Source organism: Bos indicus, chromosome X (genome assembly GCF_029378745.1).
Source record: "Bos indicus isolate NIAB-ARS_2022 breed Sahiwal x Tharparkar chromosome X, NIAB-ARS_B.indTharparkar_mat_pri_1.0, whole genome shotgun sequence".
In the NCBI taxonomy this organism is placed as follows: domain Eukaryota; kingdom Metazoa; phylum Chordata; class Mammalia; order Artiodactyla; family Bovidae; genus Bos; species Bos indicus.
The window spans coordinates 74,188,496-74,208,439 of record NC_091789.1 but is presented as its reverse complement, the minus strand read 5'-3'; the positions used below and the strand labels follow the sequence as shown (position 1 = coordinate 74,208,439).

The 19,944-nt window shown below is 38.5% G+C and overlaps 1 protein-coding gene and 1 non-coding gene across 2 annotated transcripts in view; one reads left to right on the top strand and one right to left on the bottom strand.

Annotated features, from left to right (window-relative positions):
• The window catches only part of RPS6KA6 (ribosomal protein S6 kinase A6), a 388,962-nt gene that overhangs the window by 305,519 nt on the left and 63,499 nt on the right, over positions 1-19,944 (bottom strand). The window lies entirely within an intron of this gene.
• On the top strand, positions 14,964-15,070 carry LOC139181839 (U6 spliceosomal RNA). The gene has a single exon (XR_011565567.1). It is a non-coding gene; the product is annotated as a U6 spliceosomal RNA (small nuclear RNA).

The following is a 19,944-nucleotide window of genomic DNA, read 5'->3' as shown; positions in this document are numbered from 1 at the left end:
TGACTTTCTCTAAAGTCATTTTAAAGCTAGATATTTCAGGAAGCCCTTGACCCAAACAGCTAATTTATAAATCCATAAATATCAAGTTGACGGAAAAGACTGGACAGAATTGAAATCAAATCCAAATGTTGAGAAAAATATTTCCATCTTCTCCTTTATCTTTCTAGTTTCAAAGTAGTGTTTTTCTTTATTCTAATTGTGAATTGCAGAACTTTGGAAAATATTTCTTCTTCTGTATTTTATCTACTATATATTTAAAAATGTTCTTAGAACTAAGAATGTTCTAAGTAATAATAACAGCATTGAATACTATAATTCAGCTATTTTGGGGAGGACTTGGAGATTCCTCAAAGAAGTCTTGATAAAGAAGCAGTCTGCATTGTTGTATGGCAAAAACCATCACAACATTGTAAAGTAATTATCCTCCATTTAAAAAATAAAATTTTACAAGAAGCAGCATAGTGTAGAGGAAACAGCACTGAGTTAAGAGTTGAAATCTCCATTCTAGTCCCAGATGCATCATTTAATTCTCATGCAACTTTGGGCAAGTTCATTCCTTCTCCAGTATAAAAACAGCAACAATTATAACAGTAATATGCATTGCATACTTACTATCTGCCAAGCAATGAAAGAAGTACTTTAGATGCTCTATTCCATTTAATCTTTACAGCATCCTTATAAGATAGACACTATTATAATTAATACTTTGTTGATTATGCAGCTGAAGCTCAGAGAAGTTGAGAAAATCTCTCAAAGTTTCACATAGCCTTAGACTATGGAAGTTTTCAGAACCAAAGTTCAAGCAGTTAGTAAGTATCAGAACCAGGATTCAAACTCAGGTTCATCTGACTCCTGAGGTCACACTTTTAACCAGTAAGAAATGCTGTTGGCTCTACAACATTTTGCTGAACCTTAGTTTCCACATTCATTCTACTGAGCCTTAGTTTCCACATTCATAAAACCAGGAGATTAGATTTATCTCTAAAGTCCCTTTAAGCTCTAACAGTTTAAGTCTTATATTAAATTCAGATAAAAGCCAAAACCCTGCATCAGTTCTTTCCCTCATATTGCATGAAAGGGCCATGGCATGCCAAGGCTTTCATAGTGATGTTGGAAAGAAGGAATGTTTCACATTAGCAGTGTTTTGAGTCATAGGTAAAAGGAGAGAAGAGCCTAGCCTTTCTACCAAGAAACCAAAAAACTGGGAGAAACGTGTGGCTTTTCAGTTCAGATCTAATACATTTGCCAGGGGAAAAGTAAACATTCTCTTCCAAGAGTGGAGGAGACCAACCTTGCACAAATTGGTAACAAATAATAATGTAGTAAACAACCTCTGAACCTACTAAGAATTCAGTCAGAGGCCTGGCTTTCAAGGAGAGAAAACCTCAATATATTATTTTCAGTGTCATAAATAACAAATTATTTCCAGGGAGTAATATTTCAGAAGAGAAAGACATGCCTTTGGTTGACATACACAAAAGGCATGGAGCACTGGTAAGGCCAAGAGTTATTCTGGGAGTTTATCTTGTGACCCCACAAGAGACTGACCAGACTTGCCTGTGAGTGTTCAGGCATCTCCAGTGGAGGCATGTGTCTGTGGTGGCCTGCTGCAGGTTTGGGGGCACTGAGTGTTGCAGTACATATGTGGGATCTTTTGAAGGAGGTCAGCATTATCTTCATTACTTCCACCATAGTTTAGCCCCAGGTAAATATCAGGGTAGTTTGAGCATTCTTGACATTGCCTTTCCTTGGGATTGGAATGAAAACTGATCTTTTCCAGTCCTGTGGCCACTGCTGAGTTTTCCAAATTTGCTGGCATATTGAGTGCAGCACTTTCACAGCATCATCTTTCAGGATTTGAAATAGCTCAACTGGAATTCCATCACCTCCACTAGCTTTGTTCGTAGTTATGCTTTCTAAAGCCCACTTGACTTCACATTCCAGGATATCTGGCTCTAGGTGAGTGATCACACCATCGTGATTATCTTGGTCATGAAGATATTTTTGTACAGTTCTTCTGTGTATTCTTGCCACCTCTTCTTAATATCTTCTGCTTCTGTTAGGTCCTTACCATTTCTGTCCTTTATTGAGCCCATCTTTGCATGAAATGTTCCCTTAATATTGCTAATTTTTTTGAAGAGATCTCTAGTCTTTCCCATTCTGTTGTTTTCCTCTATTTCTTTGCATTGATTGCTGAAGAAGGCTTTCTTATCTCTTCTTGCTATTCTTTGGAACTCTGCATTCAGATGCTTATAACTTTCCTTTTCTCCTTTGCTTTTCACTTCTCTTCTTTTCACAGCTATATGTAAGGCCTCCCCATACAGCCATTTTGCTTTTTTGCATTTCTTTTTCTTGGGATGGTCTTGATACGTGTCTCCTGTACAATGTCACGAACCTCCGACCATAGTTCATCAGGCACTCTATCTGTCATATCTAGTCCCTTAAATCTATTTCTCACTTCCACTGTATAATCATAAGGGATTTGATTTAGGTCATACCTGAATGGTCTAGTGGTTTTCCCTACTTTCTTCAATTTAAGTCTGAATTTAGCAATAAGGAGTTCATGATCTGAGCCACAGTCAGCTCCTGGTCTTGTTTTTGTTGACTGTATAGAGCTTCTCCATCTTTGGCTGCAAGGAATATAATCAATCTGATTTTGGTGTTGACCATTTGGTGATGTCCATGTATAGAGTGTTCTCTTGTGTTGTTGGAAGAGGTGTTTGCTATGACCAATGCATTTTCTTGGCAAAACTCTATTAGTCTTTGCCTTGCTTCATTGAGTATTCCACACTCAATATGCCAGCAAATTTTCAAAACTCAACAGTGGCCACAGGACTGGAAAATGCCAGTTGTCATTACAATCCCAAAGAAAGGCAATGCCAAAGAATTCTCAAACTACCACACAATTGCACTCATCTCACATGCTAGTAAAGTAATGCTCAAAATTCTCCAAGCCAGGCTTCAGCAATACATGAACCGTGAACTTCCAGATGGTCAAGCTGGTTTTAGAAAAGGCAGAGGAACCAGAGATCAAATTGCCAACATCTGCTGGATAATCAATCTAACCAATCTAATCTCATGGACCACAGCCTTGTCTAACTCAATGAAACTATGAGCCATGCCTTGTAGGGCCACCCAAGATGTATGGGTCATGTTCGAGAGTTCCAACAAAATGTGGTCCACTGGAGAAGGGAATGACAAACCACTTCAGTATTCTTGCCTTAAGAACCATGAAAAGTATGAAAAGGCAAAAAGATAAGACACTGAAAGATGAACTCTCCAGGTCGATAGGTCCCCAATATGCAGCAAGGTCTGATGCTATAAAGAACAATATTGCATAGGAACCTGGAATGTTAGGTCCATGAATCAAGGCAAATTGGAAGTGGTCAAACAGGATATGGCAAGAGTGAATATTGACATTTTAGGAATCAGCAAACTAAAATGAACTGGAATGGGTGAATTTAACTCAGATGACCATTATATCGACTACTGTGGGCAAAAATTGCTTAGAAGAAATGGAGTAGCCATCATAGTCAACAAAAGAGTCCAAAATGCAGTACTTGGATGCAGTCTCAAAAACAACAGAATCATCTCTGTTTGTTTCCAAGGCAAACCATTCAATATCATGGTAATCGAAGTCTATGCCCTGACCAGTAACGCTGAACAAGCTAAAGTTCAATGATTCTATGAACACCTACAAGACATTCTAGAACTAACACCCAAAACAGATGTTGTTTTCATTTTAGGGAACTGGAATGCAAAAGTTGGAGTTCAAGAAACACTTGGAGTAACAGACAAATTTGGCATTGGAGTACAGAGTGAAGCAGTGTAAAGGCTAATAGAATTTTGCCAAGAAAATGCACTGGCAATAGCAAACATCCTCTTCCAACAACACAAGAGAAGACTCCACACACGGACATCACCAGATGGTCAACACTGAAATCAGATTGATTATATTCTTTGCAGCCAAAGATGGAGAAACTCTATACAGTCAGCACAAACAAGAGATACCAAGGCAACATTTCATGCAGAGATGGGCTCAATAATTAAGAAGAGGTGACAAGAATACACAGAAGAACTGTACAAAAAAATTCCTTCATGACCCAGATAATCATGATGGAGTGATCACTCACCTGGAGCCAGACATCCTGGAATGTGAAGTCAAGTGGGCCTTAGGAAGCATCACTATGAACAAAGCTAGTGGCGGTGATGGAATTTCAGTTGAGATGCTGTGAAAAGATGCTCTAAAACATGATGCTGTGAAAGTGCTGCACTCAATAAGCCAGCAAATTTGGAAAGTGCAGTAGTGACCACAGGACTAGAAAAGGTCAGTTTTCACTCCAGTCCCAAGAAAGGCAATGCCAAAGAATGTTCAAACTACCGCACAATTGGACTCATCTCACATGCTAGTAAAGTAATGCCCAAAATTCTCCAAGCCCAGCTTCAACAATACATGAACTGTGAACTTCCAGACATTCAAGCTGGTTTTAGAAAAGGCACAGGAACCAGAGATCAAATTGCCAACATCTGCTGGATCATCAAAAAAGCAAGAGGTTTCCAGAAAAACATCTATTTCTGTTTTATTGACTATGCCAAAGCCTTTGACTGCATGGATCAAAATAAACTGTGGAGAATTCTTCAAGTGATGGGAATATCAGACCACCTGGCCTGCCTCTTGAGAAATCTGTATGCAGGTCAGTAACAGTTAGAAGCAACAGTTATAACTGGATGTGGAACAACAGACTGGTTCCAAGTAGGAAAAGGAGTACGTCAAGGCTGTATATTGTCACCCTGCTTATTTAAATTATGTGCAGAGTACATCATGAGAAACACTGGGCTGGAAGAAGCACAAGCTGGAGTCAAGACTGCTGGGAGAAATATCAATAACCTCAGATATGCAGATGACACCACCCTTATGGCAGAAAGTGAGGAAGAACTAAAGAGCCTCTTGGTGAAAGTTAAAGAAGAGAGTGAAAAAGTTGGCTTAAAGCTCAACATTCAGAAAACTAAGATGATGGCATCCTGTCCCATCACTTCATAGATGGGGAAACAATGGAAACAGTGTCAGACTTTATTTTTTTGGGCTCCAAAATCACTGCAGATGGTGACTGAAGCCATGAAATTGAAAGACGCTTACTCCTAGGAAGGAAAGTTATGACCAACATATACAGCATATTAAAAGCGGTGACACTACTTTGCCCACAAAGATCTGTCTAGTGAAGGTTATGGTTTTTCCAGTAGTCATGTATGGATGTGAGAGTTGGACTATAAGAAAAGCTGAGTGCAGAAGAACTGATGATTTTGAACTGTGGTGTTGGAGAAGACTCTTGGAAGTCCCTTGTACTGCAAGGAGATCCAACCAGTGCATCCTAAAGGAAACCAGTCCTGAATATTCATTGGAAGGACTGATGTTGAAGCTGAAACTCCAATACTCTGGCCACCTGATGCAAAGAACTGACTCATTGGAAAAGACCCTGATGCTGGGAAAAATTTAAGGTGGGAGGGAAAAGGGGGCAACAGAGGATGAGATGGTTGGATGGCATCACTGACTCATTGGACATGAGTTTGAGTAAACTCTGGGAGTTGGTGATGGACAGGGAGGCCTGGCGTGCTGGAGTCCATGGGGTCACAAAAAGTCAGACACGACTGACTGACTCAACTGAACTGATATTCCATCTACATTCCCTTCCTTTAAGATCTTGCCCAGTAACGTGGCTTCAACATTCACATCTATGTGGATGACTCCTAAATCTATATCTGCAGCCCTACGCTATTACACTAACTCCAAATCTGTATCACAACTGTCTGTTGGACATTTCCACAGAGACATTTAGATGCTGCTTCAAACCCATCAAACGTCAGATTTAACATCTTCTGTTCCAAGTCATTTCCCAATAAATTGGGAAAGGTACTTTGACATCTATAAAGACAAATATAAATACAAAGTATTATATTTCTCATTCAGTATCAAAGACAACACTGTTTACCCAGGCATCTAGGCCTGGGACTTTGGAGTACTTCTCCAAATCCAGGCACTTACTATGTCTAAGAGATTCTTCCCTTGTGAGATCTCTTGTATCTGTTCCTTCCTTTCCATTCTCAACAGACTGATGAAGTCTAAATCTTAATCTCTCACCTTACATTGGTATTGTTGTGTCTCTCAGCCATGTCTGACTTGTTGTGACCCCATGGACTATAGCCTACCAGGCTCTTCTGTCCATGGGATTTCCCAGGCAAAAAATAGTGGAATGGGTTGCTATTTTCTTTTCTAGGGGATCTTCCCAACCCAGGTACTGAAACCATGTCTCCTGCACTGCAGGCAGATTCTTTACCACTCAGCAACCAGGGAAGTCCCCTCATCTTACATGCTGCTGCTGCTGCTAAGTCGCTTCAGTCGTGTCCGACTCTGTGCGACCCCAGAGATGGCAGCCCACCAGGCTCCCCCGTCCCTGGGATTCTCCAGGCAAGAATACTGGAGTGGGGTGCCATTTCCTTCTCCAGTGCATGAAAAGAGAAAAGTGAAAGTGAAGTCGCTCAGTCGCGGCTGACTCGTAGCGACCCCATGGACTGCAGCCTACTAGGCTCCTCCATCCATGGGATTTTCTAGGCAAGAGTACTGGACATTTTACATAAATGAATGCAAATATGGAAAGCATTTGGCATACTATGGTGATCAAATAGTGTTAGATGCACTTTTAAGTACTAAATATACTCCACTTGGATGCCTTTCTGGCACCTCAAACTCAATATGTTCTTAAATGAATGAATTTCTTTCTCTAAACCAGCTTCTCCCAATATCAGTTGTTGACAGCATAATCTACTCACTCAAGTAAAAAAACCCATGGATGAGTTTTCTTTGAATTTTTTCCCTCTCTTGGTGTCTTCATGTAATTTCTCATAACATCTTATCAATTGTCTCTCGTATTTCTTTCAATATGTCCCCATTCTTATGCTTTATGGGCACTGGGCTAAAGAAAAATCTTTTGAGTCAGACATACCTAAATCTGGATTTAGCTCAACAAATTACTGGGAAACCTTGAATAAATTATTTAGCTTTCTTGAATCTCAGTTTCTGCCTCTGTAAAATGGTAATGACATTACCTATGCCTTGGAGTTTTTTTTTTTTTTTTTTCCTGGATTAAATGAGATTATTGTATTTATAGTACTGATAATAGAGTTGTTCTTTAGTTGTTCAGTTGTGTCCTACTCTTTTGTAATCCCATGGACTGCAGCACACCAGGCTTCCCTGTCCTTCACTATATCCTGGAGTTTGCTCAAACTCATGTCCATTGAATTGGTGATGCCATCCAACCATCTCATCCTCTGTCGTCCCCTTCTCCTCCTGCCCTCAGTCTTTCCCACCATCAGGGTCTTTTCCAAAGAGTCAACTCTTCGCATCAGGTGGCCAAAGTTTTGGAGCTTCAGCGTCAACATCAGTCCTTCACATGAATGTTCAGGATTGATTTCCTTTAGGATTGACTGGTTTGATCTCCTTGCAGTCCAAGGGACTCTCAAGAGTCTTCTCCAGCACCACAATTCGAAGGCATCAGTTCTTTAACACTTAGCCTTCTTTATTGCCCAAGACTCACATCTGTACATGACTACTAGAAAAACCATAGCTTTGATGATACCTCTCAAAATATATATTCCTTTTCTCCCCTCACAATTTTCCTCTTCAAGTTGTTTAAAATGTAGTCAGTTGATTTGAGATCTTAATGTAGGTATTTATAGTTACACACATCCATCTGAGCACTTGTTTTGCTGCATCCCATACATTTTTGTATTTATATTTTTCCTTTCATCAATCTCAGAGTATTTTCTAGCTTCTCTAGGATTTTCTCTTTAGCCCAGTGCTTGTTTAAGAATGCATTGTTGATCTAATATATTTGTGAATTTCTGTTTTTCTTTTGTTATTGATTTCTAGCTTCAACCCACTGTTGAGGGAGAAAATACTTTGTATGATTTCAATATTTTTAAATTGATTAAGACTTTCTTTGGAGCCTAACCTGTGGCCTAGGGAAAACGTTCAATCTGCATTTGAGAAGAATGCATAGTTTCTTTTTGGGTGAACTGTTCTGTGTATGTCTACTGTGTTTAGTTGAATTACAGAGTTGTTCAAGTTCTATATTCCTTTTTTGATTTTCTGTCTAAATATTCTGTCCGTTACTGAAAGTGTGATATTGAAGTCTCCAGTTTCTTGTAGAACTGTATAATTCTCCCTTTAGTCGGTCAGTGTTTACTTCATTAATTTTGAATGTTATTGAGTGCATAAATGTTTATAATTGTTATATCTTCTAGCTATGTTGAACCGAACTTTTTACTAATATATAATCCCCTCTTAGTCTCTTGTAACTTTTCAGATTTAAAGTCAGTTTTTCTACATGGTTTGAAAGGATGCATGTAGCCCAATATTCATTGCAGCACTGTTTACAATAAGTAGGCCATGGATGCAAACCAAATGTCCGTAGACAGATAAATGGATAAAGATGGATGTGGTACATATATACAATGGAATAATAGTCATTAAAAAGAATGAAATAATGCCATTTTCAGTAACATGGATGGACCTGGAGATTATCATACTAAGTGAAGTAAGCCTGATACAATTTATATGCAAAATCTAAAAAATATATATGTACAAAGGAGCTTATTTACAAAGCAGAAATAGACTCACAGATTTAGGAGAATAATTATGGCTACCAAGGGAGAAAGGCTAGGGGAGGGACAGATTAGGAGTTTGGGATTGACATGTACACACAGTTATATTTAAAATGGATAACAAAAATGTTCTAATGTATAGCACAGAGAGCTCTTCAATACTCTGTAATAATCTAAATGAGAAAAGAATTTGAAAAAGAACAGATACATATTTAAGTATAACTGAATCACTTTGATGTACATCTGACGTTAACACAACATTGTTAATCAACTATACGCCAATGTAAAATAAAAAAAAAAAAAGTAAGGTTTTTATTATATTATTATAGTTACTCCAGCTATCTTTTGGTTAGTGTTTGCATGGAATATCTTTTTCCATTCTTTCAATTTCAACTTATTTGTATTTTTGTGTCTAAAGTGAGTACTTGTAAGCAGTATATAGTGGCAACGTGGTTTTACCAATTCTGTGGTCTGTGTCTTTTTTTTTTTTTTTTTTAATTTTATTTTTTAACTTTACAATGTTCAGGATGGGGAACACATGTATACCAGTGGTGGATTCATTTTGATATATGGCAAAAGCAATACAATATTGGTCTGTGTCTTTTAATTGCTAAGTTTAATCTATTTACACTTAAAAAATTTACTGATAATGTACACCTGTGGTGGATTCATGTTGATGTATTACAAAAGCAATACAATATTGTAATTAGCCTCCAATTAAAATAAAAAAAATTACTGATAATGAAGGACTTAATTCTGTCATTTTGCTATTAAAATATATATCTTGTATCTTTTTTGTTCCTTTATTCTTCCAATATTTTTTTTTGTCTTTGATTAAATTTTTAGTGTAGCATTTTGATTTCCTCTTTGCTTTATTTTCTGCACATTTTAGTTATGCTGTGTAGATTATAGTCAACATCCTAGATTTATAATAATTTAATTTGAATTGACACCAAATTAGTTTCAAGAACCATACCTTAACTCTGCTCCTATCCAAATTCATCCCTCTATGTTGTTGTTGTCACAAATTAAATCTTTATATATTTTGTGCTCATTATCATAGATTCATAATTATCTTTTTATGCATTTGTCTTTATAAATCACATAAGAAACAAAAGAGAAGTTACAAACCAAAAATACAATGATGTTAGCTTTTATTTTTGCTTATGCAGCTACGTTTACTGGAGATCCTTATTTTTTCATATGACTTTAAGTTACCATATATTATAGCTTCATTTCCCTTTAGCTTGAAGGACTCCTTTTAGGATTTCTTGTAATGGAGGTCTACTAACAACAAATTTTTTTCGCCTTTGTTTATCTGATAATGCTTTAATTTCTACTTCATTTTTGAAGGATAGTTTTCCTGGGCACAACATTCTTGGTTGACATATGACCAAGCAATTTCATTCCTAGGATTAAACACAAAAGAATTGAGAGCAGGCACTTGAGCAAGTATCTGTACAGAGTTAAGAAAACAAATTGAGATGCAAAAACATAATTTAAAAACTAACATAAAGAGCAAGAAACTCAGTAGAATTGCTAAAAAATCAAAGTGATAACAATGAAGAAAAATTATGCAGTAATCAGTTAGTGAAAAGGATAAAGAAAAATTAAACTACTTTCAAGATAATAGAGATAAGATCAAAGATAATCTACTAAGAATAATGCTGAAACAGAATAACTTCTGTTTATTGTACAATAAAACAGAAAACATATTAGAAGATATAACAGAAGAAAAATTCTCTGAAATAATGGAATAATTAAATTTGCAAATCGAAAGACTATACTTGCCTTCTAACATTTATTTGTAGGCTTTTCAATAATGGATATTCTGATATGTGGCGACAAGAGGAGTTACCCAGAGCCGTGGCTGCACGGGCGCAGGAGGGCCTAGAGGAGCTATCCCACACTGAAGGTCAGGAAGGGTGGTGGTGAGGAGATACCCCTCGTCCAAGGTAAGGAGCAATGGGTGTGCTTCACTGGAGCAGCCGTGAAGAGATACCCCAAGCCCAAGGTAAGAGAAACCCAAGTAAGATGGTAGGTGTTGCAAGAGGGCATCAGAGGGCAAACACACTGAAACCATACTCACAGAAAACTAGTCAATCTAATCACACTAGGACCACAGCCTTGTCTAACTCAGTGAAACTAAGCCACGCCCATGGGGCAACCCAAGATGGGCGGGTCATGGTGGAGAGATTAGACAGAATGTGGTCCACTGGAGAAGGGAATGGCAAACCACTTCAGTATTCTTGCCTTGAGAATCTCATGAACAGTATGAGAAGGCAAAATGATAGGATACTGAAAGAGAAACTCCCCAGGTCAGTAGATGTTCAATATGCTACTGGAGATCAGTGGAGAAATAACTCCAGAAAGAATGAAGGGATGGAGCCAAAGCAAAAACAATACCCAGCTGTGGATGTGACTGGTGATAGAAGCAAGGTCTGATGCTGTAAAGAGAAATATTGCATAGGAAGCGGGAATGTCAGGCCCATGAATCAAGGCAAATTGGAAGTGGTCAAACAAGAGATGTCAAGAGTGAATGTCTACATTCTAGAAATCAGCAAACTGAAATGGACTGGAATGGGTGAATTTAACTCACATGACCATTATATCTACTACTGTGGGCAGGAATCCCTCAGAAGAAATGGAGTGGGCATCATGGTCAACAAAAGAGTCCGAAATGCAGTACTTGGATGCAATCTCAAAAACGACAGAATGATCTCTGTTCGTTTACAAAGCAAATCATTCAATATCACAGTAATCCAAGTCTATGCTCCAACCAGTAATGCTGAAGAAGCTGAAGTTGAACGGTACTATGAAGACCTACAAGGCCTTTTAGAACTAACACCCAAAAAAGATGTCCTTTTCATTATAGGGGACTGTAATGCAAAAATAGGAAGTCAAGAAACACCTGGAGTAACAGGCAAATTTGGCCTTGGAATACGGAATGAAGCAGGGCAAAGACTAGGAGAGTTTTGCCAAGAAAACGCACTGGTCATAACAAACACCCTCTTCCAACAACACAAGAGAAGACTATACATGGACATCACCAGATGGTCAACACCAAAATCAGATTTATTATATTCTTTGCAGCCAAAGATGGAGAAGCTCTGTACAGTCAGCAAAAACAAGACCAGGAGCTGACTGTGGCTCAGACCATGAACTCCTTATTGCCAAATTCAGACTTAAATTGAAGAAAGTAGGGAAGACCACTAGACCATTCAGGTATGACCTAAATCAAATCCCTTATGATTATACAGTGGAAGTGAGAAATAGATTTAAGGGCCTAGATCTGATAGATAGAGTGCATGATGAACTATGGACAGAGGTTCATGACATTGTACAGGAGACAGGGATCAAGACCATCCCCATGGAAAAGAAATGCAAAAAAGCAAAATGGCTGTCTGGGGAGGCCTTACAAATAGCTGTGAAAAGAAGAGAAGCAAAAAGCAAAGGAGAAAAGGAAAGATATAAGCATCTGAATGCAGAGTTCCAAAGAATAGCAAGAAGAGATAAGAAAGCCTTCTTCAGTAATCAGTGCAAAGAAATAGAGGAAAACAACAGAATGGGGAAGACTAAGGATCTCTTCAAGAAAATCAGAGATACCAGAGGAACATTTCATGCAAAGATGAGCTCGATAAAGGACAGAAATGGTATGGACCTAACAGAAGCAGAAGATATTAAGAAGAGATGGCAAGAATACACAGAAGAACTGTACGAAAAAGATCTTCGCGACCCAGATAATCACGATGGTGTGATCACTGACCTAGAGCCAGACATCCTGGAATGTGAAGTCAAATGGGCCTTAGAAAGCATCTCTACGAACAAAGCTAGTGGAGGTGATGGAATTCCAGTTGAGCTATTCCAAATCCTGAAAGATGATGCTGTGAAAGTGCTGCACTCAATATGCCAGCAAATTTGGAAAACTCAGCAGTGGCCACAGGATTGGAAAAGGTCAGTTTTCATTCCAATCCCAAAGAAAGGCAATGCCAAAGAATGCTCAAACTACTGCACAGTTGAACTCATCTCACACGCTAGTAAAGTAATGCTTAAAATTCTCCAAGCCAGGCTTCAGCAATATGTGAACCATGAAATTCCAGATGTTCAAGCTGGTTTTAGAAAAGGCAGAGGAAACAGAGATCAAATTGCCAACATCCGCTGGATCATAGAAAAAGTAAGAGAGTTCCAGAAAAACATCTATTTCTTCTTTACTGACTATACCAAAGCCTTTGACTGTGTGGATCACAATAAACTGTGGAAAATTCTTCAGGAGATGGGAATACCAGACTACCTGATCTGCCTCTTGAGAAATTTGTATGCAGGTCAGGAAGCAACAGTTAGAACTGGACATGGAACAACACACTGGTTCCAAATAGGAAAAGGAGTTTGTCAAGGCTGTATATTGTCACCCTGTTTATTTAACTTATATGCAGAGTACATCATGAGAAACGCTGGACTGGAAGACACAAAAGATGGAATCAAGATTGCCGAGAGAAATCTCAATAACCTCAGATATGCAGATGACACCACCCTTATGGCAGAAAGTGAAGAGGAACTCAAAAGCCTCTTGATGAAAGTGAAAGTGGAGAGTGAAAAAGTTGGCTTAAAGCTCAACATTCAGAAAACGAAGATCATGGCATCCGGTCCCATCACTTCATGGGAAATAGATGGGGAAACAGTGGAAACAATGTGAGACTTTATTTTTCTGGGCTCCAAAATCACTGCAGATGGTGACTGCAGCTATGAAATTAAATGACGCTTACTCCTTGGAAGGAAAGTTTTGACCAACCTAGATAGCATATTCAAAAGCAGAGACATTACTTTGCTAACAAAGGTTCATCTAGTCAAGGCTATGGTTTTTCCTGTGGTCATGTATGGATGTGAGAGTTGGACTGTGAAGAAGGCTGAGTGCTGAAGTATTGATGCTTTTGAACTGTGGTGTTGGAGAAGACTCTTGAGAGCCCCTTGGACTGTAAGGAGATCCAACCAGTCCATTCTGAAGGAGATCAGCCCTGGGATTTCTTTGCAAGGAATGATGGTAAAGCTGAAACTCCAGTACTTTGGCCACCTCATGCGAAGAGTTGACTCATTGGAAAAGACTCTGATGCTGGGAGGGATTGGGGGCAGGAGGAGAAGGGGACGACAGAGGATGAGATGGCTGGATGGCATCACTGACTCGATGGACATGAGTCTCAGTGAACTCCGTGAGTTGGTGATGGACAGGGAGGCCTGGCGTGCTGGGATTCATGGGGTCGCAAAGAGTCAGACATGATTGAGTGACTGAACTGAACTGAACTGAACTGATTCTGAGTGGTGTGAGGGGATATCCCATGTGGTTTTGATTTCATTTCCCTGTTGGTTGGCAATGTTGAGCATCTCTTCCTGTGGCTGTTGGCCATCTGCATGTGTTCTTTGGAAAAACTGCTTATTAGGTCCCCTGTCCTTTTTTAAATTGGATTGTTTGGTGTTTTTGATACTGAGCTGTATGACATATTTATATATTTTAGATATTAACCCCTTATCTAATATATCATTTGCAAATAACTTCTCCCAGTCAGCCCATTGCTTTTCTGTCTTGTAGATGATTTCCTTCCCTGTGTAAAGGCACATCTTTACAGTGTACATTTTTTTCCTATTAGGATTTTCTAGAGTAGTGAAGTATGAGACAATTTCTGGATTGCCACTTCACTAACTATATGACCTTGTGTATGTCACTTCCTTAATTTTCTTCTCTCTGAGGATATTGATATTTGTAAATTTCTGATACCCATAGGCCCACTTTTTCAGCAAGGCTGAATCTAGGACAAAGCTCCCTAATTGGTAACTTACTGGACATCCACTTCCAGGCATAATACTTGGCAAAAGTATGAAGTTGGCAAAGCTTATCTCTAGAATCCTTCCTTCTTCATAATTCTGTGGGCACTTCTAATTTTGCTGCTTGTTTCAATTCCTTCCCTAATTCTTCCAACAGCTAGTATGTTTAGATTAGCTGATAATGGTTTAAATGCTAAAGGTGTGGCAGTCAGAAAGGATTAGGGGAACATTTATGGAGAGGAGAGGTTAATATTTGAAGTGTGACTATATGGAGCAAAGAGAGTAGTCCACTTTGCTGGACATACAGGGTAGATTTATGGGAGAGAAAAGTTAGATTATGATCATATTGTGGGGGCTTTATACCTCAGGGTTGCAGTGTTTGAAATTAATTTGACTGACAGTGGGGAGCCTTTGAAGATTTTGTCCAGGGGGTGACTTGAACAGGATGAAGCATAGTTCTCTAAAAAGCCTCAGTTAAAATGCAAATTATGGTGCTCGCTTCGGCAGCACATATACTAAAATTGGAATGATACAGAGAAGATTAGCATGGCCCCTGCGCAAGGATGACACGCAAATTCGTGAAGCGTTCCATATTTTTCTGGGCCATAAAGCTAGCCTTGGTAAATTCAAAAAAATAGAAATCATTCCAAGCATTTTTTCTGACCACAATGCAGTAAGATTAGATCTCAATTACAGGAGAAAAACTATTAAAAATTCCAACATATGGAGGCTGAACAACACGCTGCTGAATAACCAACAAATCAAAGAAGAAATCAAAAAAGAAATCAAAATTTGCATAGAAACGAATGAAAATGAAAACACAACAACCCAAAACCTGTGGGACACGGTAAAAGCAGTTCTAAGGGGAAAGTTCATAGCAATACAGGCACACCTCAAGAAAAAAGAAAAAAGTCAAATAAATAACCTAACTCTACACCTAAAGCAACTAGAAAAGGAAGAAATGAAGAACCCCAGGGTTAGTAGAAGGAAAGAAATCTTAAAAATTAGAGCAGAAATAAATGCAAAAGAAACAAAAGAGACCATAGCAAAAATCAACAAAACCAAAAGCTGGTTCTTTGAAAGGATAAATAAAATTGACAAACCATTAGCCAGACTCATCAAGAAACAAAGGGAGAAAAATCAAATCAACAAAATTAGAAACGAAAATGGAGAGATCACAACAGACAACACAGAAATACAAAGGATCATAAGAGACTACTATCAACAATTATATGCCAATAAAATGGACAACGTGGAAGAAATGGACAAATTCTTAGAAAAGTACAACTTTCCAAAACTGGACCAGGAAGAAATAGAAAATCTTAACAGACCCATCACAAGCATGGAAATTGAAACTGTAATCAAAAATCTTCCAGCAAACAAAAGCCCCGGTCCAGACGGCTTCACAGCTGAATTCTACCAAAAATTTAGAGAAGAGCTAACACCTATCCTGCTCAAACTCTTCCAGAAAATTGCAGAGGAAGGTAAACTTCCAAACTCATTCTATGAGGCCACCATCACCCTAATACCAAAACCTGACAAAGATCCCACAAAAAAAGAAAACTACAGGCCAATATCACTGATGAACATAGATGCAAAAATCCTTAACAAAATTCTAGCAATCAGAATCCAACAACACATTAAAAAGATCATACACCATGATCAAGTGGGCTTTATCCCAGGGATGCAAGGATTCTTCAATATCCGCAAATCAATCAATGTAATACACCACATTAACAAATTGAAAAATAAAAACCACATGATTATCTCAATAGATGCAGAGAAAGCCTTTGACAAAATTCAACATCCATTTATGATAAAAACTCTCCAGAAAGCAGGAATAGAAGGAACATACCTCAACATAATAAAAGCTATATATGACAAACCCACAGCAAACATTATCCTCAATGGTGAAAAATTGAAAGCATTTCCTCTAAAGTCAGGAACAAGACAAGGGTGCCCACTTTCACCATTACTATTCAACATAGTTTTGGAAGTTTTGGCTACAGCAATCAGAGCAGAAAAAGAAATAAAAGGAATCAAAATTGGAAAAGAAGAAGTAAAACTCTCACTATTTGCAGATGACATGATCCTCTACATAGAAAACCATAAAGAGTCCACCAGAAAATTACTAGAAATAATCAATGACTATAGTAAAGTTGCAGGATATAAAATCAACACACAGAAATCCCTTGCATTCCTATACACTAATAATGAGAAAACAGAAAGAGAAATTAAGGAAACAATTCCATTCACCATTGCAACGGAAAGAATAAAATACTTAGGAATATATCTACCTAAAGAAACTAAAGACCTATATATAGAAAACTATAAAACACTGGTGAAAGAAATCAAAGAGGACACTAATAGATGGAGAAATATACCATGTTCATGGATTGGAAGAATCAATATAGTGAAAATGAGTATACTACCCAAAGCAATTTATAGATTCAACGCAATCCCTATCAAGCTACCAACAGTATTCTTCACAGAGCTAGAACAAATAATTTCACAATTTGTATGGAAATACAAAAAACCTCGAATAGCCAAAGCGATCTTGAGAAAGAAGAATGGAACTGGAGGAATCAACCTACCTGACTTCAGGCTCTACTACAAAGCCACAGTTATCAAGACAGTATGGTACTGGCACAAAGACAGAAATATTGATCAATGGAATAAAATAGAAAGCCCAGAGATAAATCCACGCACATATGGACACCTTATCTGTGACAAAGGAGGCAAGAATATACAATGGAGAAAAGACAATCTCTTTAACAAGTGGTGCTGGGAAATCTGGTCAACCACTTGTAAAAGAATGAAACTGGACCACTTTCTAACACCATACACAAAAATAAACTCAAAATGGATTAAAGATCTAAACGTAAGACCAGAAACTATAAAACTCCTAGAGGAGAACATAGGCAAAACACTCTCCGACATACATCACAGCAGGATCCTCTATGACCCACCTCCTAGAATATTGCAAATAAAAGCAAAAATAAACAAATGGGACCTAATTAACCTTAAAATCTTCTGCACATCAAAGGAAACTATTAGCAAGGTGAAAAGACAGCCTTCAGAATGGGAGAAAAAAGTAGCAAATGAAGCAACTGACAAACAACTAATCTCAAAAATATACAAGCAACTCCTACAGCTCAACTCCAGAAAAATAAACGACCCAATCAAAAAATGGGCCAAAGAACTAAATAGACATTTCTCCAAAAAAGACATACAGATGGCTAACAAACACATGAAAAGATGCTCAACATCACTCATTATCAGAGAAATGCAAATCAAAACCACTATGAGGTACCATTTCACACCAGTCAGAATGGCTGCGATCCAAAAGTCTACAAATAATAAATGCTGGAGAGGGTGTGGAGAAAAGGGAACCCTCTTACACTGTTGGTGGGAATGCAAACTAGTACAGCCACTATGGAGAACAGCGTGGAGATTCCTTAAAAAACTGGAAATAGAACTGCCTTATGATCCAGCAACCCCACTGCTGGGCATACACACTGAGGAAACCAGAAGGGAAAGAGACACGTGTACCCCAATGTTCATCGCAGCACTGTTTATAATAGCCAAGACATGGAAGCAACCTAGATGTCCATCAGCAGATGAATGGATAAGAAAGCAATGGTACATATACACAATGGAGTATTACTCAGCCATTAAAAAGAATACATTTGAATCAGTTCTAATGAGGTGGATGAAACTGGAGCCTATTATACAGAGTGAAGTAAGCCAGAAGGAAAAACATAAATACAGTATACTAACGCATATATATGGAATTTAGAAAGATGGTAACAATAACCCGGTGTAAGAGACAGCAAAAGAGACACTGATGTATAGAACAGTCTTATGGACTCTGTGGGAGAGGGAGAGGGTGGGAAGATTTGGGAGAATGGCAATGAAACATGTAAAATATCATGTAGGAAACGAGTTGCCAGTCCAGGTTCGAGGCATGATGCTGGATGCTTGGGGCTGGTGCACTGGGACGGCCCAGAGGGATGGTATGGGGAGGGAGGAGGGAGGAGGGTTCGGGATGGGGAACACATGTATACCTGTGGCGGATTCATTTTGATATTTGGCAAAACTAATACAATTATGTAAAGTTTAAAAATATAATAAAATTAGAGAGAAAAAAAAAAAGAACTATATACTTTAAAAGGGTTAAAATGGGAAATTTTCTATTTATATATAATTTTCCACAATAAAGAAGTAGAAATATGTTTAAAAAAAATGCAAATTATGCCCCTTGAGAGGATAATGCATTAGTTCATTAGCACTTATTAATATCTTCAGTTCAGTTCAATTCAGTCACTCAGTCATGTCCGACTCTTTGTGACCCCATGAATCACAGCACGCCAGGCCTCCCTGTCCATCACCAACTCCCGGAGTTTACTCAAACTCATGTCCATCGAGTCAGTGATGCCATCCAGCCATCTCATTCTCTGTCATCCCCTTCTCCTCCTGCTCCCAATCCCTCCCAGCATCAGAGTCTTTTCCAATGAGTCAGCTCTTCCCATGAGGTGGCAAAAGTATTGGAGTTTCAGCTTCAGCATCAGTCCCTCCAATGAACACACAGGACTGATCTCCTTTAGGATGGACTGGTTGGATCTCCTTGCAGTCCAAGGGACTCTCAAGAGTCTTCTCCAACACCACAGTTCAAAAGCATCAATTCTTCGGCACTTAGCTTTTCACAGTCCAACTCTCACATCCATACATGACCACTGGAAAAATCATAGCTTTGACTAGACGGACCTTTGTTGGCAAAGTAAATATCTCTGCTTTTGAATATGCTATCTAGGTTGGTCATAACTTTCTTTCCAAGGAGTAAGTGTCTTTTAATTTCATGGCTGGAATCACCATCTGCAGTGATTTTGGAGCCCAGAAAAATCAAGTTTGACAGTTTCCACTGTTTCCCCATCTATTTCCCATGAAGTGATGGGACCGGACGCCATGACCTTAGTTTTCTGAATATTGAGCTTTAAGCCAACATTTTCACTCTCCTCTTTCACTTTCATCAAGAGGCTTTTTAGTTCCTCTTCACTTTCTGCCATAAGGGTTGTGTCATCTGCATATCTAAGGTTATTGATATTTCTCCCAGCAATCTTGATTCCAGCTTGTGCTTCTTCCAACCCAGAGTTTCTCATGATGTACTCTGCATATCCATTAAATAAGCATGGTGACAATATGCAGCCTTGATGTACTTTTTCCTATTTGGAACCAGTCTGTTGTTCCATGTCCAGTTCTAACTGATGCTTCCTGACCTGCATACAGGTTTCTCAAGAGGCAAGTCAGGTGATCTGATATTCCCATTTTTTCAGAATTTTCCACAGTTTATTTTGATCCATACAGTCAAAGGCTTTGGGCATAGTCAATAAAGCAGAAATAGATGTTTTAATAATTATCAAGGAGGAAAGTGCTCTGAGGTACTGGGTCACAAGGACAAAACAGAACAATATT